Source organism: Diceros bicornis, chromosome 4 (genome assembly GCF_020826845.1).
Source record: "Diceros bicornis minor isolate mBicDic1 chromosome 4, mDicBic1.mat.cur, whole genome shotgun sequence".
NCBI lineage: Eukaryota > Metazoa > Chordata > Mammalia > Perissodactyla > Rhinocerotidae > Diceros > Diceros bicornis.
The window spans coordinates 39,298,152-39,322,342 of record NC_080743.1 but is presented as its reverse complement, the minus strand read 5'-3'; the positions used below and the strand labels follow the sequence as shown (position 1 = coordinate 39,322,342).

The following is a 24,191-nucleotide window of genomic DNA, read 5'->3' as shown; positions in this document are numbered from 1 at the left end:
AGTAGATCCCTAATATTTGTTAAATAACTATAAAGGAAGGAAAGAGGAAAGGAAGGTATGAAGGTAAAAAAGAAGCAAGAGAGGGAGGATCTCTGGGCAAGACCTTATGAAAAACTGAACTAACACTACAAATGAGGGTTGTTCCATGTCCTCAAGATTTTTCCTATATATTTTCCCTAAGTATGGATAAAATATGAATTTATTCAACGACAATCTCTAACTTCAAATTAGATTTCAAAACAGATACAACATATAAAATATACTTCAGGACATAATTTCCCCAAAGGCAGATTTAACCAGGCAGAAGAACAAACCAGTGAATTTGAAGATAAGACAATTGAATTGACCAAGTCTAAGGAATAGAAGGAAAAAGCATTGAAGAAAAGTGAATAGAGCCTAAGAGAGCTATGGGAGACCATCAAGCTGAGCAACATTTGCATTGCAGAAGACCCAGAAGGAGAAGAGAGAAAGAAACAGCAGAGAGGTTATTTGAAGAAGTAATGGCTGAAATGTATGAAGTTTTATGAAAGACATGAATACAAGCATCCAAGCAGCTCAACAACCTCCAAGTAGGGTGAACTTAAAGAGATGCATCCCAAAACACACTATATACTCAAACCACTGAAAGGCAAAGACAAAAAGAGAATCTTGGAAGCAGCAAAAGAGAAGTGACTCATCACATACAAAGGATCTTCAGTAAGATTATCAGCAGATTTCCCATCAGAAACATTGGAGGCCATAAGATAATGGTCTGATACATTCAGAGTGTTATTAAAAAAACCAACGTCTCAGTCAAGAATCCTATATCTGGCAAAACCATTCTTCAAAAATGAGGGAAAAATTAAGGCATTCCCACATACAAAAAAAGTTGAGGGTGGTCTTTAGCACTAGACCTGTCCTGAAAGAAATACTCCAGGGAGTGCTGCAGGCTGAAATGAAAGGACAGTAGATAAGAACTCAAAACCATATATAGAAATAAAGATGTAAATAAAGGTAAATACATGGGCAATTATAAAAGCCAGTATTATTGTAACAATGATTTGTAACTATACTTTTTGTTTTCTAAATAGTTCATGAGACTAATACATTAAAAAAAAAACAATTATTAGTCTAAAAGCTAGTATTATTTTAGCTTTGGTTTGTAACTCCACATTTTGTTTTCTACATAATTTAAGAGAGTAATGCATATTAAAAACAATTTTTAGTTTTTGTTTTTAGACATAGAGTTATTAAGGTGTAATTTTGTGACATTAATAAATGGAAGGAGTGGAGACAGAGTCACAAAGGAGCAAATTTTTTTGTATGTTATTGAAGTTAAGATTGCATAAATTCAAATTAGAGTATAATAACTTTAGGATGTTAAATATAATCCCAATGAATACCTAATTTTACGACACTAGAACTATAAAATGAAGAACAAGCTAAACCCAAAGCTAGCAGAAGGAAGGAAAAAAAGATTAGAGCAGAGATAAATGAGAGAAAAACAAAAGAGTTACTAATGAAAACAAAAGCTTATTCTTCTAAAAGATCAAGAAAGTTGGCAAACCTTTAACTAGACTGACTAAGAAAAAAAGACAGAAGACTCAAATTACTAAAATCAGAAAGAAAAGTGGGGACATTATTACCAATTCTACAGAAAAAAAAAGTAGTATAAGAAAATCCTATGAATAACTGTGTGGCAAGATATTGGATAATGTAGATGAAATAGATAAATTCCTAGAAACACAAAACCTACCAATACTGAATCATATAGAAATAGAAAACCTGAATGGACCTGTAACTAGTAAAGGCATTGAACCAGTAATCAAAACTCTTCCAACAAAGACAGCGATAGAGATAGAGATAGAGCTAGATATAGTATATCCTATTGGTTCTGTTACTCTGGAGTATGCTGACTAATACAGATTTTGATATCAAGAGTGGTTCTAGAGAAACAAAATTTTTTAAGTTAAGATTTTACTTTCTTAGAGTAGTTTTAGGTACACAGAAAAATTGAGGGGAATGTGCAGAGATTTCCCATATATGCATAGCCCCCACACATGCGTAGCCTCCCTATCATCAACATTCCCCACCAGTGTGGTACATGTGTTACAAATGATGAAGCTACGTTGACATATCTTAATCACCCAAAGTCCATTGTTTTTGTGCAGTCTATGCATTTGGACAAATGCACAATGACGTGTATCCACCATTATGATATCATAGAGAATATTTTATTTTCCTAAAAATCCTCTGTGGAGAAACAGAATTTTACGAATGAGTTTCCTGAATTGGTCTGGGATATCTTGAATTGGCTCCCTAATCTGATTAAAGATGCTAATGACTCTAAAGAGAGCTCTGATAGTCCATGGCATGAACTTGCAAAAGAGATAGGCAAAATATATTCACTGAATACTCCTAATGAACCACTTATGATAAGCAAGTTTCTGAGTGACCGTATGTATATTTTTGAAAATTTTTGGAAAAGTAACTAATATAATGAGATCGGCTGGTTGCTCCTAATGTCTATGGACAAAGTGGTAAAAGAAAAGGATGAGTTCAGGGATTTGAATTCCCAGCTCAAGCGCTGTATAAATGAACTGCAGGTGTCTATGTGTGCCCTGAAGGATACCCTATGTTCTGTGGCAGCAGAGCTAGGATTGCTGAAAGTCAAACACAGAATCCCATCCTGTGATAGCTGAATTACAACACAGTTGACTCCTAGCTTCCTAGGAAGTGTCTACTGTTAAAGTGAGAGCACTGACTGGGAAAGAATAGAATCCTGTTAATTGGGATGGGGCTGCATGAGAAGACCCTGATGAAACTGGGGACATTGAGCCCTTAAATTCTGATGAGTCGTCTTTGTCCATAGAAGAGAACACCTCACCTACAGTGAAAGTGGCCTCTCTAGGCCCAGTGGAAGTGGACTCTCCATCCCCAGCAGAAGCGGCCTTCTTTATCTCAGTGGAAGTGGCCTCCTGTCCCCCAATATCATCCTCCCTATACCCAGTGGTATCAGCCTTTCCACCTCAGTCTGAGGGGATTAACAATTCATAGACTGAGGCAATTGTAATGGCCTTGCCTGAGGTAGTTGCCATGCAAATCAATGCTGAGTCTCCTCAAGACCAATCATCACCACTCCTCTTTGCTTCTAGTTCTATAACTAGATTCAAGTCTCAGCAGGCCTGAAAAGGTGAGGTACAAAGTGTGACCCATGGGGAGGTGCAGTACACTCCAAAAGAACTACTTGAGTTTTCTAATTTATACAGACAGAAATGTGGGGAATGTGTAGGAATGGAAACAAAGGGTGTGGGATGATTGTGGATGGAACAAAAAGTTGGATGAGGCTGAATTTATTGATATGGGTTCACTAAGCAGAGATTTCTGTATCGAATATTGCAACGCAGGGAGCTAGAAAGAGCTCTAACAGTTTGGTTGGTTGGTTGAAACATGGATCAAAATATGGCCCACAGTGAGTGAATTGAAAACACCTGACCAGTCTTAGTGCAATGTAGAGAAAAGGATTCAAAGGCTGAGGGGGATTGGAAAGTTCAAGTGGATTTGTCCTGTATTACCTACTCACATCCACAGTGGGAGGTTACAGAAGATATATCTTTCACTAATACAGTGAGAAATAAATTTTTGTGGGGAGCCTGGCATCCTTGAAGATTTCTGTGATGACACTTCTCTGTAAGTGTGATCTTAAGGTGGGAACTGTAGCCACTGAATTGGGAACCCAAATCCAGTGGAAATAATTGGATTCTGAGGTGACAGGGGTCAAGTGGTGGCACTCAATCACCAAAGCGAAGTGGACATGGTTACTGTGGTGGCCAGCAGAGCCAAAGTGGCAATCAGAATAGTCTGTCTGTCATAGACCTATGGCATTGGCTAGTTTCTCATGGCATTCCTATAAGTGAAATAGACAGAAAGCCTAATGAATTCTTAATTAATTTATATAAGCAGGAAAGTTCTAGGTCAAGTGTACAAAAGGCTAACTTGAATTACAAAAACAGAGAGTCGCAGCCCCTTGATCAATTCCCAGACTTGAGCCAGTTTACAAACTCAGAACCCGTTGAATGAAGGGTAGGCTGGGTCCCCTTGAGAAAGAATCCCAGTGCACTACCAAAAATGTATACTGTGAATCTTTCTAATTCCAGGGGACTCAAAATGTCACTGTCTCTACCTAGGAAAATAGTAAACTAAAAGCAGTACCTCTTTCCTGGAGGGATTGTAGAGGTTAATGCCACCACAGACCTGAAGGATGCAGGGATGATGATTTTACCACATGCCCATTTAACTAGCCTATTCGGCCTGTGCAGAAAACAGATGGATCTTGGAGAATTATGGTGGATTTTCATAAACTTAACCAGATAGTGACTCCAGTTGCAGCTGCCGAATCAGATGTGGTTTCATAACACATCCCCTGGGACCTGGTATGTAGTCATTGATCTGGCAAATGCTTTTTTCTCAATAGCTGTTATCAGAGACCACCAGGAGCAGTGTGTTTTAGCTGGCAAAGCCAGCAATACACCTTCACTGCTCTACCTCAGGGCTATGTCAACTCTCCAGCCCTATGTTATAATTTAGTTTGCAGGGTTCTTGATCACCTGTCTCTTCTACAAGACATCACACTGGTCAATTATTTTGATAACATTATACTGATAGGACATAAAGAGCAAGAAGTAGCAAATACCCTAGACTTATTGGTAAGTCTTATTGGCAAGACTTATTGGCATGCCAGAGAATGGGAAATAAATAGGACAAAAATTTAGAAGGCTTCCACCTCAGTGAAATTTCTAAGAGTCCAGTGATATGGGGCATGTCAAGATATCCGTTCTAAGTTATTGGTTAAGTTGTTGCATCTGTCCCCTCTGACAACCAAAAAAGAGGCACAATGCCTAGAGGGCTTCGTTACATTTTGGAGGCAACATACCCCTCATTTCTTTATGCTACTCCAGTCCATTTACAGAGTTTCCTGAAAAGCTGCTTGTTTTGTGTGGGGCCCGGATCAGGAGAAGGCTCTGCAACAGGTTCAGGCTGCAGAGCGAGCTTCTCTGCCACTTGGGTCATATGATCCAGCAGATCCAATAATAACTGAAGATAAAGTGGCAGACAAAGATGCTATTCAAACTAATAAATGAGTTAAACAGTTTCAGGATAACAGGATCATAAAAGTCAAATCTACTGTACTTCTACATATTAGACAAACACACTAATTAAAAATAGACAAAGTATACATTAGAAAAATGCAAATTAAAACCACAATGAGACACCATTTTACACTCACTAGATTTTTCATAATAAAAAAATACAGACAGTTGTAAGTGTTGGCAAGGAAACGTCATACATTCCTGGTGGGAATGTAACATGTTACAACCACTTTGGAAAACAGTTTAGCTTCCTCACAGATTAAACAAGTACAGACCTTTAAATATTTTGGAATTTACTTAGTTTATATTGTAGGGAAACTCTTATATAAAAATAAATTTTTTACCTCAAAAGTTCCTCAAAATGGCCACTATAATTCTGAATTATCTCTGATGAAATTATGTTATTTAGAGTGGTAATTCAATGAATGACATTAATAGTTCTTAATGGTCTGGCTTGGAGGGGTCATGAAGTTCTGTTTACATGAGGAAAAACTCATGAGAGTCTGGCAAAGGTCAGTCTAAAAGTTTCTTATGCAACTTGTGTCTTGTGCTTCCAACTCCACCTCACAACCAAGGTCTCCCAGCATATGGAAGGTTTAGAGAGGAGGCTTTTCACAGACAGGAGTCTCATAGATAAAGCAAGATAGCCCGAGGAAAATTCTCATAGGTTTTTATAAGTGATCTGAGGCAACATTTGTCCAAAAGTTGCTGTTCTGAGGAGCTATGTTCTGAACTCAGACCTAAGAGCCAGCTCAGGCAATAAATTTATTAAGGCCTATGATCATTCTTTTCCCTAAGAATGTCTTATAGACTTAACACTAAAAAATTGATGAACACTGACAAATAGTAGTGTTGACAGTAAGATCATTTTCCAAGGATGAAAGTTTTTCAGATAAGATCAGATATCCAAAGGATTCCTAAAAGAGATCTTACTTCCTTGGAGACAATGTCTTAAAGTCTCACATTTGATCTGATTTCAATGAAAAGAAAATAGAACTCAGAAGACAATGAGAAACTTAGCCATTTTTGCAGTTGAACAGACTACTAAGTGCGTCTCAAGCTCCCTCATTGGAGAACACTGCTTTTGAGTCAAGAGTTTTGGGTTGCCACAGTGAAGGAGTCTCAAACGGATCTTGGTATAACTTTCAAATTGTTGATCTTCCCAAAGCATCATCCCAAAGCATCATCAGAAAACCAGTTATCAAAGCTAAATGTATTAGAATTACAGAAGAAAGGAAAAATGCCACCGGAATGGCTTTTAATACATCAATTTGGCGAAGCAGGACTATAGTCCCCAGAATTCCCTTTCTAGTATGCTTCTGATTAGGGTGGCTACAAATGACATTCTCTTAAAAGAGTTGAAGGACAGAAGGAAGGCAGCAGTACTTTTGTTAACAAGCACACAACTCCCATTATTTAGGTAAACACTACAAGGAACAGCTGTGAAGCAATTTGGTAGACGCGACTGAAGTTCCTAATCAGTTGGTTTGAAGTGAATCATAAAGGCCTGCCTGACTTAATCAATTGGAAGACCTTTAAAAAAAGGTATAGACATTTCCCAAGTTAAGAGATTTTAGCCTGTGGACAACAAGCATCAGCCTGTGCATTTGGGGTTTCATCCTGCCCGTGATCTTCCCTTCTCTTCCTGACTGCCTACCCCATGGATTTTAGACTTGCTTAGTCAGTAGCCACAATTATATATGCCAGTTCCTCAAAATAAATACATACTTGTGTGAAAATACACACATTACTTATAATAAATACATATTCTTTATAATGAATACACATATTTATTACATATATGCAAACATGTGTGTATACATGTACACATGTGTCTGTATGTTTATATATATTCTATATGATGTTCTGTTTCTCTAGATTAATCCTGACCAGTACAGCCATCTTGTCAGTCTTTGCTGTATTTCAGAAAGAGACATTAGAAGAAATGATATATTATATTACTCTGAGGTCTGAGCTTAAATGGTTTAAGTTCCAAGTGGAGAAATGAATGTGCTTGAGCAAATGTTTTGATATAGCAATTTCAGAGTAGGGGACAGAGCAAAGAAAGATTCTTGAAAAAGTCATGATAACTGATGTTTCATAAGTGAGTTTTTGCTCAAATAGTAAAGACTATGTAATTTATATAATATCATCAATTCAATATTAAGTAATTATTCAAATAATGTAAAACAATATATATATTTATTTTCTTTTCATCATGTATCCCTTTGTGCAATATTATTCTACTCAGTAATGAAAACTGTGAGATCACCTTTGAATATCTACTTTCTGAAATTCTGAAAGAATCATGCAACTCTGGTACTCTAAGCACATTGCTTATGCTGGGAAAATCATCAATATTCTTAGAAAAAACTATGGGATCCCTTGCTACCATTACTATAAGGGTAGGAGTTGGCAATTTAACAATTTTCTCTCTGTGACTAGTCTATCTGTTATGTGTTTTGTTTATATGTTGTTCCAGGGCACCCAGACAGATCTATAATCGATTAGGATTGATCCATCATTGAGCTACTCAAGCTGCCACTGATGGTTTTGCTTTCAGCATTGTCTTCTAATGTCCATTTTATATATTTTGTGGGTTAGTAAATTTATAGCTCAGATTTACTATTGTGACTTTTTTTTTGGTTTATCTAAATATTTCTTCATTTTTTTTAAGTATCTACTTGTATGTCTAATGACTCTCAGATTTGTTGAGGCTGTAAAAAGCAAGTGCTTTCCAGAATTGGTGGAGGAAAAAAGACTCCAGGGGTTAGGACATACTGCCTTTTCTCACTCAAAAGGCTTGAATTCTTTTATTTTGGTATAATGGAAAGAATTTTGGATTTGGAATCAGAAGATCTGAATTTGAGGCCTTGCTATTTCAGTATCAATTTATCAGTTATCTGGGCATTTCATAGTATATTAGGAATATTTCAATCTTAATTTCCTTGTTTATAAAGTCTGGATAAGAGTTGTTTTTTCTATCAATCAGGACTATACTGATTATATATATATATATGAAAATAATTGTTCTTAAAGTACTATGAAAATACAGTCATATTTCTTATTGAAATATTCTTATCTAAAAATAGTAATAATTATAAGGATTATCATTATAATTAAAATTAACTAAATGCATCCAAACGTACCATGCAATCTTTTATGTGCTTTGGCAAATATCCTATTCTCACTATAACCCTATGAGGAAAGTACAATAATTATCCAGATTTCACAGATGAAGGAAATGAGACTTTTCCAAGGTCATATACCTGACAAGCGATACTCCTTAATAATTGCAAGGATGGAAGATTGTTCTTTTTCACCCAAAATGTAGGTTCCTCAGTAATATACATATATATATATATATATAGACAAATATATATATATATATTTTTGTGTGTGTCTGTGTGAGGAAGATCAGCCCTGTGCTAACATCTGATGCCAGTCCTCCTCTTTTTGCTGAGGAAGATTGGCCCTGGGCTGACATCCGTGCCCATCTTCCTCTACTTTATATGGGACGCCGCCACAGCATGGCTTGACAAGCAGTACGTCGGTGCGCACCAGGGATCCAAACCTGCGAACCCCAGGCCACTGCAGCAGAGCGCGCGCACTTAACTGCTACGCCACTAGGCCGGCCCAGTAAGATATATATTTTCAAATTGCTTATTATCTCACAAAGAAGTGCCTAAAATACGTATTGCCTTTTTGCCTGCTGTCTTCCCAAATAAACTTAGAGGTAGAATAAACTGGAAAACATGCTATTGGCTATATACCTAGAATTTCTGCTTACAATTCTTGAAATTATTTATCTATAACAGATGAGCAGAAATTCTGAAAAACGGCTAAAAATATTCATGGTTCTCAATACATGTAGCAATTTTTACCTTGACAGAAATAATGTGAAACTCAGAATTTTTATTTCTGACTCACTTACATAGCTAGAGCTTTTTGTTTGCTGTAAAATCCAACACTATCTCTGTTCTTGATTCAATCTAAAGCAAAATAGACATTTTAAAAACATCCAATTTGCTGGCAAAGGCTTAAAAAAATTCATTTAATCGCGTGTCCTAAAATTAAATGATGTGAGAAAATATGGAAACCTCATTTATCAATTTTAACACTCTAAGTGACATAATCAGCCTTGATAATGATATAAATTATACATAACTGGAGGAAATTTTTGTCAATTAAGGCTCATAAATGAAAGATCAAAGAAGACACAATAGCATGGTAGAATGACTCAAAATCTAATACATCTTGTTAGTTAACATTCAGAAATAAATGATTGCCAAACTACAAAGTAATAACATTATCTTGGAAGTGATGCCAAGGAACTCTGGAGCTTGACCAAAGAAAAAAATGAGGGGACATTTTGAAGTTTATGAATTAGTAAGTATTTGCAATACAAATGTAAATCTTCAAACAACATAATGCATTTGAGAATTTGAAAAAGAATAGTATTTATGTTCCTAAAGGTTTTAATCTTATCTTTAGCCTGTTGAGATACATGTTTTAGGGTAAGAATGGCAAAACACACAATCCAAATGACAGGGAAATGCTTTGTCAGGAAATATGCAAAGAGACAGCTGAAATCTGGAAGATTAGTCTGCAGATGAGCTATTGGGATAGGAAACACATATGTTGAAGGAGACTGTCAATATTTTCAACATCATCACAGAGAGATTAATGCTTTATCACATTTAGATAGTCAGTGATCTACGGGAATATTATTTTCTTTAAACTGAGCCAATTCTTTCCTATTCCATCTCTCATACATGTAACAGCAAAGTTATGTATTGTGAAAAGATTGTTTCCAGGAAGACAGATAAGCTCTTTTAAGCTTTTGATAGCTTGTATAAAAGTCTGCCTTGAAGCTGTAGAGATACAGCACAATTCATGTCTTCCTGAACACGTTTCGAAAGTAGAATTCTAAAGCATAAATGAAGGGCCTTATAAAGCATCAAATGTATTAAATAACTAGAGGAAATTCACCTCATTTTTTAAACTTCATTAAACACTTTGTGATAATGACTGAGTCAGCCTCCAGAAGAAATCTAAAGGAGTGACATCATACTCTGCCTTTAGCTGTAATCTAGAGAAAATTAGTATCGAAAGAAAATTCTTAAAAACATAGATTTCCTACTTGTCAAATTGGTGAAATTACAATAGGTAGAGTCTATAAAATATATTTTTCCAGATTTGTAAACAGGAGTCTCGTGCAAATATAGAACAAATATGCATCAAATATGTTTATTCAAAATATTAATCAATTAAGGAACTAGTAAGATGGTAAAGCCAGTTCAAAAAATAATTTGAGAAATGGAGATTTATATAACCAGTCAGTCAAAGGAATGCTAAATTAAATACTTTAATAGATACAAAACTGTTTGATGTCCTACAGACCATTAAAAATATAGCATTGAAATTATCTTTACTTCGAGTCAGAAGTCCAGACGTTAACATGTACTCCATAATGTCTGGGTGCTAATCACAGAGTAAATAACAAATATAAATATAAGTGCATTTTTCTACATAATTAATAATAGTTCAATGAGTCTGTTAAATAATGCTCCTTTATGACACTGGAAGGAAATTAAATCATCTTCTTGTTTTATTTATAAATGTTACACACACACCTTTTCCCCCTTAATGGCCCACATAGTGGATACTACGTGGTAATTACAGAAAATAATTTTCTGTATAACACATATAAAGCATTCCTTTAGGGAAATCCAAATAAAACTGCGTGACATTTTAAGAAGGCGTGAAAGTCATTGTAGTTTATACTAAATAAAAAAGTTACCTTATTTATACTCACTGTATAACTAACTATAGTAAACACTGAATAAAGTTTAAACTGACTATAGAAAAAAAATTTGCAGAGCATTTATTTTAAAGACTGTACACACGAGGAATGTTTCATTAAAATATTAACAATGAATGTATTTGTTTTTCCACCTTGATGATAGGGTTTAGGATGAAATCTTGGCTGTCACAACACTCTGGCCAGCAACTATGTGTTTCAATAGTGCTTGATGACCAGGTAAAGTAACATAAACTGTTACTCCTGATCTATGGATTCCCATAAAGTCAATTTGACAGCCCTCTTAGAGTAACACATAACTTTAGAATAATTTCCAAAGTATATATTAGATTGACTAAATTTTCTACCTATACATAAATGTACCCAACACAAATGCTTGCTAATAATTATGATTGCAAGACAATTTCCAACATAATTAATTATGCTTAATTGATATTACAATGAAAGGGATATGATCAGTCAATATTTTTATATGTCCCTTAATTTAATGGGCTGAATATTTTTCAATTGCAGTTGACTAATTTTGGAATATTTTTCAATTGTTCTTAAAAATTTAAAATTAAATGAACATCACAAAATAAGTTTTTTAAGGTTGGATAACTTTAAAAATTTACCACATTTGTATACCGAGATTTAAGCACAGTTAGAAAAAAAAGTGGGATAAATAGATCATTACCTGAAGAAAATTTCCTTTTATTTAACCTATGATGTTCACAATCCATCAGTAAATATTAATATTTATCAATTTATCCCTTACAATGCTTGGTGTTCATAGATTTATAGAATCGACAAATAAATAATACTAAATTCCCTTTTCCAAGTAGTTCATATATAACAAATGCTATTTTATTTCTCCCAATACATTAAATCAATTTAATTTAGGGAAAAATTATGTAAAAAATAAAATTATATTTCCTGACATTATTTATTACATTGCTATCTTGAAATTGTTTATATCTTATTTTATTTTGCATTACTTAGCAGATGAGTCTGGTTCGATACAATTAAAAAGGTAATTTTACTCACATAAATTATCTCTTACATCTAAGAACTTAGAAACAGTTATAGTCACTTTTATACAAAATACCAAAAGTCCATTTTACTATTTTCCCATTTACAATAGTATATATTTGAGGTAAAAAATAAAGCTACCATTTTACTTAATTTGTCCTATTTTGGCAAGAAAATGAAATAAATGCTTGAAAATATACCAATCAAAAAGATACTTCCATAGAATTATACATAATTGTTAAACAAGAAATTATTAAATGGTTATAAGTTGTGACAAATTTTATGTGTTCAATATTGTTCTATAAGTAGTTAACAATAAGATCATTTTATAGTTAGCAGGTAAGGAGCCACACTTTCAATAGTTTTATGCTTTATTTAAAAGAAACAGTATTTGTTGATTTTTTTTTTTTTGCTGAGGAAGATTCGTCATGAGCTAACATCTGTTGCTAATCTTCCTCTTTTTGCATGTGGGTCGCCACCACAGCATGGCCAGTGACAGACTAGTGGTGTAGGTCTGTGCCTGGGAATTGAACCCAGGCCGCCAAAGCAGAACGAGCCCAACTTAACCACTAGGTCACCTGGGCTGGCCTTTGTTGACTTTTTTAATATGCGGGGATAGGAATAAGCTGTGTATTATTTTGTCTCCTTTTTTCTTCTTTGCCAAAATGATACTTTGCCTTCTCTATATTTTTCAAATTATTTTCCAATGATAACTGATTTTCTGTCACACTCTTTATTTGTAAATTTTTTCTTCAAATGGTTTAATAAACACATGTAAGAAACTAATTTTGTCCTTTCAAAATTGAGTGAGACTCATTATTCCATTTTATTTAGTATTTTTCCTTCAACATATATTTTCAAAGTAGGATGTCATAGACGGTACATGTTTTATGAACACTGTACTATTATAATGTCTTCCTTTGTATGTCTCATTACATTTCTTATTATGCTTCGGTAGTAGCCAATATATATGTAAGCTCATAAAAATTAGGCATTAGGGGCCAGAAGGATATGCTGCTTTTAAAAAAGAATTCTTGGGGGCCGGCCCCATGGCTTAGCGGTTAAGTGCATGCACTCCGCTGTTGGCGGCCTAGGTTTGGATCCCGGGCGGGCACCGACGCACAGCTTCTCCGGCCATGCTCACGCCGCATCCCACATACAGCAACTAGAAGGATGTGCAGCTATGACATACAACTATCTACTGGGGCTTTGGGGGAAAAAATAAATACATTAATTAAATTAAAAAAAATAATAAAAAAGAATTCTTGGGGCCCACTCCGTGGCTTAGCGGTTAAGTGCATGTGCTCCGATACTGGCGGCCCGGGTTCGGATCCTCGGAGCGCACCAATGCACCGCTTCTCCAGGCATGCTGAGGGGGCATCCCACATACAGCAACCAGCAGGATGTGCAACTATGACATACAACTATCTACTGAGGCTTTGGGGAAAAAGAAAAAGGAGGAGGATTGGCAATAGATGTTAGCTCAGAGCCGGTCTTCCTCAGCAAAAAGAGGGGATTAGTATGGATGTGAGCTCAGGGCTGATCTCCCTCACAAAAATAAAAAAACTCTCAAACACAATTGGCTTCTTTCTTTTAGCTTCATATAAACCTTCTTGGTGGCTAAGTAACCTTTACTCCTGAATTTAAATGACACATGAATGAAAAAAAAATCTGTTTTCACACAAAGTAGGCTTAATTTTATATATTTAAGCACAGATTTCTATTGCAGAATGCTACTAGAAACGGAATAAACATTGCATTTTTAAATTTTATGGAACTAATATATAGTGTAGGGCAGGCACAAACTTGATCTCATGGCAGCAAAATTTTATGTTGCCATTTCAGCAATATTGCCTAACACAATAATATCAGGCCAGCAAACCTTAAATATAAGTTAAGCTAACATGATCCATTGCCTTATAAAGCTAGAGCACCCTGTGGAGTCATGCTGAATATGCCAAGTGATTTATCAAAATTTAATCATCCTAAATGTCAGACAAAGGTGCTTTTGCTGTCATTCTTTAAAACTGGGGCAAAAATCCCAAATGTGCCTGTAAGTTATAAAGAAAGCCTTTTCTTAGTGTTAGTATTAAATAAACAACATCCTTTCCAATCACCATTCATTTTGCTTGTCACAGTAAATAAAAACACATTTTAATGCTATAGGCAAATCCAAGACAAATAGTTATTTTTTAAAGGTAAAAATAAAGGCATCTCCCTAGCAAGACACAAATTTCTTATAACCATCGGGTCAATTTGAATTTATTTTTCAGTCATTCCTGGCTATTTTTGGCAGAAGATTGGCAGCTTTAGAAATAACTTATTACAAACATAAACTCAAATATCCTCCACACAAATATTAGCAAATAGAATCAAGCAGTAAATATTAAAGATAATACATCACAACAAAATGGAGTTTATTGCCATAATTCAAGGCAAGTTCAATATCTATATAACAATCAATGTGATCATCGTATTAACAGACCTAACAAGACAAAATCTCAAGATCCTATCAACAGATGCAGAGAAAGCATTTGGAAAAAAACATCAATTTATGATAAACTCTCAGTAAATTTGGAATAAAAGAGAATTCCTCCACCCAACAAAGGTATCTATAATAATCTTCTGTTAACATCATATTTTATTTTATTTTTTTTAAATAACGTTTTTTTTTTTCTTTGAGGAAGATCAGCCCTGAGCTAACATCCATGCCAATCCTCCTCTTTTTGCTGAGGAAGACTGGCCCTGAGGTAACATTTATTGCCAATCTTCCTCCTTTTCTTCTCGTTTTCTCCCCAAAGCCCCAGTAGATAGTTGTATGTCATAGTTGCACATCCTTCTAGTTGCTGTATGTGTGACGCCGCCTCAACATGGCTCGACAAGCAGTGTGTGGGTGCACGCCTGGGATCCAAACCAGGCCACCAGAAGTGTAGTGCGCTCACTTAACCACTAAGCCACAGGGCTGGCCCCTTAACATCATATTTTAAGCAGTGAAGGCCTGTATGCTTTATCTCTAAGACCAGGAACAAGGCAAGAACACTCTCTCCTCTGACTCATATTCAACACTGTGCTAGATATCCTAGCCAATACAATGACCAAGTGAAATAAATTAAAAGCATACTGAACATAAAAGTAGAAATAAAACATTTGCTATTCACAGATGAAATGATCTTCTATGTGGAAAATCTGAAATCAGAAATTTTTCTAGCATAAATAAATGAGATTATCAAATGTTAGGATACAAAGTCAACATAAATATATCAGTTTTGTTTCTACCTACTAGCAATGAACAAGTGGAATTAAAAAAATAAATATAATTTACCATAGCACTAAATAAAATAAATTATTAGGTAAAAACCAAACAAAATATGTCCAAGATCTATATGTTGAAAACTATAAAACACTAATGAAAGTAATTACACACCAATAGAGATACACCATGTTCTTGGGCTGGAAGACTCAATACTGTGAAAAAATAAATTATCCCCAATTTGATCTGCAGATTCAGTGCAATCCTGATTAAAACTCCAGTAGGATTTTTTGTAGATATCTGCAAGGTGACTCTAAAATTTATACAGAAAAACAAACTTGAATAGACAAAAATGATTTTGAAACTGCAGAACAAAATTGGAAGATTCACACATTTCAATATGAATATTTACTTGAAAGCTACAGTAATCAAGACAGTGTGGTCTTGGTGAAAGGACAGGTCCATAGATTGATGGAACAGAATAAACAAACTAGAAATAGACTCCACAAAATTTAGTCAACTTTTAACAGAATTATAAAGCAATCTGTCTGATGCCTCTCTCCACTCAGCTCCTCCCCTTCCAGCCATACCTTACAAATTCCATCTACACCTGAATCCCGATTGGCGTTCAGGCTGCTCAGAGGACTGAAGTAGACCATCCTCACCTTCTGGTCCACCAGCTCCCAGATATTGTTGATGCCATATCTGATCATCTTCAGGCGCTCCAGCAAGAGGCCCCAGGCATTGATCAACAGGTTCTTGGGGAGCCTCATGGGCAGTTGCATCTCAGGGCAGAAGAGCCTGGAGTTTCCGGACTCCCACTTCATGAGGCCTTGGTGGTAGCTGAACACTTGCATGCTGGGCCGTGTTGGGATTGTAGGCCAGCTTGAAGCGCAGGTGGGTGATCCTCAGCTTGGTGAAGAACTCCCACACGATGCCTATGAGATGGCCCAGGGTGAGGTCATGATCAGCCGCAATCCCCTCGAGCTGGTGGAACTTGGCCAGGTGTGTGGCATCTAGGGTGTTGTTCCAGAACACATGGTCAATGGAGAAGTACGTGGCAGGCGTGCAGGGCTTCTTCTGGGCCAGGCTGTAGAGACGTGGCGCCGGCAGACGCGGTGTGCGCGCCGCGGGTTTTACCCAACCCGGCCTCATCTGGCTTCCTGTTGTGCTGTAACCCCGGAGCCGCGACCGCCTTCAGAGCAGGGACTCTTGACCCACTGGGAAAAAAAAAAAGAGAAAGAAATAACTTATTATGGTTTTCATCACAATCATTAACTTTAAAAATTGTTTCTTCTAGTTAAAGGGTTTTTTGTTTTTTTTTTCAATGTTTAAGTTTACTCCTAAGTTGATTGGATCAACAGTATTATTAGACAAGCAGTTATGAATTTGAGATTCCTGTTCTAAAAACACTAAATTATTTGATAAACCCTCTGCAGATAATTTAAATAATTGTTTCTTGTAAATATCAGCTGCATTTTACATATAGAGTACTAAATGCAAATTTTACTGTCAGAATTATCCATATAATAGAATTTGTATTTTTTAAAACTTTTCCTGTAGAATTTATAAACATAGATATTAAAAGAAAACCTAAACCAGCATATCAAAAAAACCAATGTAATAACTGGCTGATTCAAAAGCATAGTTACTTAACTCAATAATCATTTTAAAAAATCACCAAAATGGTTGTATAATTTATGTGCCAGTAATTATGCTTACATATCAACTATTTCCTACATGTGCTAATGATGCAGAATGTTAAAATTTGCAGATATAAATATCACTATTTTCCAGAGGTAACGTATTATGTATCAACTTTATTGAAGTATAATTTACATACAAAAAAACACCCATTTTAAGTGTACAGCTTGATGAGTTTTGTCAAATGTGTACACCCATGTGTTAATCACTATGATCAAAGTATAGAATAATTCCTTGGATCAGGGACAATATATTTTTACCTTTAGTCTAATTATTGAAATTAGTGTCCATGGTAGATTTGACAACAGGAGGAGGAGATTTCTCTACCTTTACACCTAGATTTCATTTTTATGGTATTATAGAACATAATGGATTTGTAATAAATTGACTCTATTTGATTCTATTTCTTTTGACACTACTTAGTTCTAGATGGCCCTAGATAGTTCCTTGAATCCCTTAATTTTCCTATCTGTTACGTGAAGATAATAATATCTAATCTATGCAGAGGTTTTGTGAGAATCAAATGAGAGAATGCATTTAAAATATTTTTTAAATAGAAAACAGTGTACAAATATGTATTGTTTAGCATAATTATTAATTCAGCATTAGGTTCATACTTAACTTCTGATAGGATTTACTGACAGTTTTTGTCCTCTGCTTTTCTATTCACTTCTAGAAATACAGAAGTATATAGTCACCAAGACCCAGAGGAAGTATGTTAGTTCCTAACAGACACAAAAATAAATGTGACCCATGAGAACCTTTCTGAAAACATGAAAGTGATAGATGAGTCCTCATTCCGGCCTTCTGCACAAATTAGGAGAAGCTTGCCAAAGACAGGTATTCTACAGCCTGATCTTCAGCCTGCTAATTCTATAAGTTGAGTAGAAATTTTAATGAGATGTACATGATGGTTCCTATTTGAACATGCCTTTGAGATAATAATCATGCTGTGTGGTGGAAATTATGGTGAATTTCTAAGTAGTAACTTGGGAAATCATAACTCATCAGACAGAAAACTGTATTTCATTTAAAAGTTTACTAGAAAATATTAGAAAACACAGGAAAATAGAACACTAGAAGTGGTTATGAATACAATCCACTAGCAAAGGGAATATAGTGACAGATCATTAAGTCAGCCCCCCATTATGCCCAGGTGTTAGAGGATGCAGAACATTCTCACTCACCCACAGTGTTACAATGCTGTTTTCTAAAGTGTGCCATTTTAGGGAGCTGGTACTGCTCAAAATGGTACGGCATGGATCCAACGCTCACTTCATAATTGCTAAATAATTTTCTGCAACTGGCAGTCCAAATATTTTGATGCTACTGAAGAGAAGGGTGATTACATTGAGCAGTAACATGCCTTTCCTACTCAGCTGTTACTTGGCAAAGTAGGTTTAACGTTTGCAGCAGGCTTTGAAAGGCAGGGAAATTTTCATTGTGTCAGAATTGTGAAAGCTCAGGAAAAAGTTAAGGCATGAAAATATATTTCTTCTCAATATGTAAAATGTATTACTCATTAGGGACAGTGATTTTCATATTTCAGTCCAAGATGACTTAAATCCCAGTTAAATATTAACTTCTTATGAAAGAGAGTGAACATGTTTTTCTTTTTTCAACTCCCTTTAAAGCCAAATTTTACCAGAACTTGGACTCATGATGTCATTCTGTAGTATTTAAAATCTAATTTGAGTCCTGCTTCTATTTAGAAAGACCGTTGCAACCTGCTAATAAAAACTTATTTTATCTGCCATGTTTTGAGCATTTACTATAGCGTAAGCACTTTGCTAAACATATCGTTAAAATAAGCTTATTGAAGTATATTTTTCATACAATAAAATTCAGTTACTAAGTTTTATACTTTGATGGGTTTTGATAAATGAATATGGTTGTGTAACACTATCACAATCAAGCTACAGAACATTTTCTTCACCCTGAAAAATTCCCTCATGGCTTCTTTTCGGTCAAGTCCTTTCCTGCAAACCCAACCTCTGGCAACAACTGAATTTCTTTGTGCTGCTATAATTTTGCCTTTTTAAAGAATTTTATATAAATGGCACAATACAGTATTTAGTCATTTGTATCTGCCTTTATTCACAAAGCATAATACTTTTAAGATTCATCTCTGTTGTGGTTTAAATCGACAGTTCACTCATTTTTATCACTGAGTAGTATTTCATTGTAAGGATATAACAAAGTGTGCTTATCTATTCACTGTTGGATGCACATTTCGATTGTTTCCAGCTTTGAGCTATTATGAAATAGCTGCTATGAACAACGGCCTACAAATCATTGTGTGGACCTATGTTTTCTTTTCTCTTGGGGAAATATTTGGGAGTGGCTTGTTGAGTGATATAAGAAATGTATGCTTGCTGTTTTCCAAAGTGGCTATTCCATTTTGCATTCCCATACCCAATGTATGAAAGTCCCAGTTGCTTGGCATCCTTGTTGATATTGGTTTTATTCGTTTTTCTTGTTTTTAATTTTAGCCCTTCTAGTATTAATTTTAGCTATTCTAATGGGAGGTGGTCTGTCATTGATTTTCTTTGTATTTTTCTAACAACTTATGATGGTGAGCCACTTTTAACGGGCTCAATGGCTATTGAATTATATTATTTGATTAAAGTGTCTCAAATCTTTCACACATACTATAAATTGGTTTATTATTGTTATTATTATTATTTTTACGTTGTAAGGATTCTTCGCATAATCTAGGTATAAAACTTTTATCAGGTATTTGTTTTACCAATTAGTCTCGTAGTCTGTATCTTGATTTTCACTATGTTAACAACGTTTACAAACATATTTAAAAATTTTTGATGTTCAATCTGTACGTTTTTTTCTATATAAGGTTCATATTCTTTGCATCCCAAGAATTATTTCCCTAACAAAAGTCACAGTAATTTTCTTCTATGCTCTCCTAGATTTTGTATAGGTTTAGCTTTTACATTTAGGTCTGTAATCAATTTCAAGTTATGTTTTTGTATATGGTGCAAGATAAGTGTCTTAGCTCTGGCTGCTATAACAAAATACTGTAGACTGGGTGGCTTAAACAACAGATCTTTATTTCTCATAGTTCTGGAGGCTGGGAAGTCCAAGATCAAGGTGCCAGCATATTTGGTTCTTGGTGAGGGAACCTATTCCTAGCTTGCAGATGGTCACCTTCTCACTGTATCCTGACATGGCAAAGAGAGAGAGAGAACTATGGTCTCTTCCTCTTCTTATATAGACACTAATGCCATCATGGGGGTTCCACCATCATGACCATCTAAACCTAATTACCTCTCAAAGGCCCTGTCTCCTAATACCATCACCTTGGAAATTGACAAATGTTCCAAGATTATTCCATCTTCATTTGAATTACCTTGGAACATTTGTCAAAAAAAATCAATTGAGTGGTCTATTTCTGTACTCTATTCCATTTGTGAATATATATGTTATATATTATATATTATATTATGAATATATATAATATTAAAGCAATGAAGTGGCTTTATTGATATATTTTTCATACAATAAAATTCAGTCACTAAAGTTTATACTTTTATGGATTTTAATAACACACTTTTTGGATTACTACAGCTTTATGGTAAGTCTTTGAAACAGAATTCTCCTCCACCATTGTTCTGTTTGAAAATTGTTTTGGTTATTTCATGAACTTTGCTATTCATATAAATTTTGGGATCAGCTTATCAGTTTCTACCAAAAAAAAAACACTTCTGGAATTTTGGTTAGGATTTTTTTGAAACTATAGACAAATTTTGGAAAAATTGAGATCTTAAAAATGTTGAAATTTTCAATATATAATCAGGGTGGAAATTTCAATTTATTTGATTCTTATTAAGTTTCCTTCAATAGTGTTTAGTAGTTTTTAGTATATAGGCTTTACACATATTTATATTTTTAAAATATAACTTTAAACATTTCATGCTTGATGCTATGCATACGGTATTAAATTGTTAAAATGAAATACAAAATGGAGACCAGACTTGAGCATTCCCTGAGCAACAAAACTGTTTAAGCCACATGAGTAAAACTAAATCTATGTTATTTCATGAACATAAGCAAAACTTAACTTAGATAATTTCTTGTAAATGCCTCTGACAATCATAAAAGAAACTTAAGCCACCTTCCTAAAAATGGTATGAGATATTCACTTTTAACCAATCTCTGGCTTTTGGAAATCCCCATTGTAATAACCAATCATTGTAAAGGTTAAAAACTGCCTCTTTTTCACTTTATAAGCCATCTTGTAACTTCACGCCCATGCCACATGCTGAGTTTCATATCAGTTCTTTGAATTTGGAAGATCCCTGTTTTCGAACTCTTCTTATATGCACAATAAACTCTTACTAAATACCGTTTAGTGATTTGGTGCTTTTAATTTTGGCATTTCTGGATTTTTGACAAAATGTTCTAAATTTTGTCAGTGATATTAGGAAAAGTATTAATTTTAAAATATTGACCTTCAGTCCAATAAACTTGGTAAACTCATTTATTATAGTAGGTTTTTGGTGGTTCCTTGTCATTTTCTGTATACGTAATTATATCATAGACAAAAAATGTACATCTTTATGATATTTATGCTTTTATTTTTTTATATTTTGCTAATTGTTTTCCATTTTTTACTTTCCAGAAACTAAGTTCAATGATAAATATAAGTACAGTAGTCCCTATTCATCCGCAGTTTCACTTTCCATGGTTTCAGTTACCTGCAGTCAACCAAGGTCCAAAAATATTAAAAGGAAAGTTCCAGAAATAAACAATTCATAAGTTTTAAACTGTGAACGATTCTGAGTAGTGTGACGAAATTTCTAGCCATCCAGTTTCCTCCTGCTGGTGATGTGAGTCATCCCTTTGTCTAGCATATCCGCACTATATATGTTACATGCCCATTAGTCACTTAATAGCCCTCTCGGTTGTCAGATTGACTGTCACCATATTGCAGATTTTATCGTGAATGGAAGTTGAATTTTTTAAGTGCTTTTCAGTATCTATTGATATGAAATTTAGGTTTTTCTTTTTATTCTTTTAATAAAGTGAATAACATAGATTGGTTTTCAAATGTCCATCTTGAATTTCTGGGATAAATCCTGCTTGTGTCTGATGACTAATCCCTTTTGTAGATGGGTAGATTTGATTTTTTACTAAGTTTAGGATTTTTGCATCTATGTTCACAATGAATATCAGTGTTTAGAATTCATTTCTTATAGTGGCTTCACCGGATTTTGTTATTATGGTAATGGTCACATCATAAAATGCATTGGGAAATGCTCCCTCCTCTTCTATAATTTGTAAAAACTTGCATAAAATTGATGTATTTCTTCCTCAAATATTTGGTAGAATTGACCACTGAAGTGGTCTGTGCCTGAGGTTTTCTACGTAAGAAGATTGTTAACATATAAAGTCTGTTTCTTTAGTAGATATGGGCAATTGTGATTATCTATTTCTTCTTGAGTAAGCTTTCATAATGTGTGACTTTCAGGAACTTTTCTATTTCATCTAATCATTAAATTTTAAAATTGTTCATACTATACTTTATTATCTTTTTAATGTCTATTGGATCTGTATTGATGTCTCCTCTGTCTTGACTGATAATGATAATTTGGGTTTCTTTCTCTCTTCTTTTTTAATTGGTCAGTCTGGCTAGATATCAGTTTTATAAACCTTTTTGTGAAATCAGCTTTTGCTTTTTCTATTTTGATTTTCTCTTATCTCGTTTATTATCTCTTAAATTTATTTGATACGTAGTATTATCTTTTTTGCTATTTCCTTATTCATGCTCCTTTGCTCTCATGCTAATTTGCTCTTCTTGACTAGCTTATTAAGGTATAGGAGTAGCTCATTGACTTGAGATGTAGTTTTTTCTTCTAATATAAATATTTAATGATATAATTTTCCCTGTAGGTACTGCTTTAGCTGTATCTCACACATTTTGATATATTGTGTTTTCTTTTTCATTCAAATCAATATACTTTCTAACTTCATTAGTTATTTCTATTATGACACATTAACACATGGATTACTAAAAAAATGTTGATTACTTTCTAAATATTTAGCAGTTTTCTGAATATCTTTCTGTTATTGATTTTTACTTAGATTCCATTATGGTCAAAGGACATACATTGCAAAATTTCAATACTTTTAATTCATTGGTGCTTGTTTTATGGCCCTGAATATGGTCTCCTTTATAGAATATTTCTTGTGTAGTTCAAAATAAAGTACATCCTACTATTTGAGGGTTGGATGATCTATAAATATCAATTAGGTCAGCTCTGGTGATCATGATTTTTAGGCACTCTATAGTCTTACTGATTTTGGGTTTACTTGTTATGTTACTTACTGAGAGAGGTGTCAAAATCTAACACTGTGTTTGTAGATTTTGTTATTTTTCCTTGAACTTCTATAAGTTTCAAATTTATGTATTTTGAAGCTCTGTTATTAGGTTACTGTATATTTAAACTGTTTATGATCTCTAGCTGAATATATTTTTTATCATTTTGAAAAATTTCTCTTCATGCCTAGTAATATACCTTCTTCTGAAGTGTTTGCTTCATCTGTTACTAATTTATCCACTCCAGTTTTCTTGAGTTTCTCATAGTGTTTGCATATATATTAATTTCCTTATATTATTTTAATAACTTTTTATTTTAAAATGGTTTTAGATTTACAGAAATATTGTAAAGATAATACAGAGAGTTGCCATATAACAAACACCCAATTTGTTCTATTATTAACAATTTACATATTATGGCAAATTTGTTCCAATTAATGAACCAGCATTAATACATTAATATTAAGTAAAGTCCATAGTTTACTCAGACACCCTTAGTTTTTACCTAATTTCCTTTTTCTATCCCAGGATCTTATCAAGTATACCACATTACATTTAGTCATTACATCTGTTGGCATCTCTTAGAAGTAACGGTTTCTCTGACTTTCCTTGCTTTTGATGACCTTGACAGTTTTGAGAAGGACTGATCATATATCTTGTTGAATGTTCCTTATTTATGTTTTGTCTGATGTTTTTTCTCATGATTAGAATAGGATTACGAGTTTACGGAAGGAACACCATAGGAGTAAAGTGCCATTCTTATCACATCTCTTCAAGTACATATGTTAACAACATTACTGTTGATAGTAACTTTAATCACTTGGTTCTCCACTGAAAAAACATTTTCTTCTCCCTTTTAATAATGTACTCTTTGAATGAAGTTATTGTGTGCAAGCCACACTTAAGTATTAGGGAATTATTCAATTATTTAAAATT

The 24,191-nt window shown here is 34.3% G+C and overlaps 1 pseudogene; it reads right to left on the bottom strand.

Annotated features, from left to right (window-relative positions):
- Nucleotides 1-13,050: 13,050 nt before the first annotated feature.
- On the bottom strand, nucleotides 13,051-16,369 carry LOC131401016 (phenylalanine--tRNA ligase alpha subunit-like; annotated as a pseudogene).
- Between the last annotated feature and the right edge of the window lie 7,822 nt (nucleotides 16,370-24,191).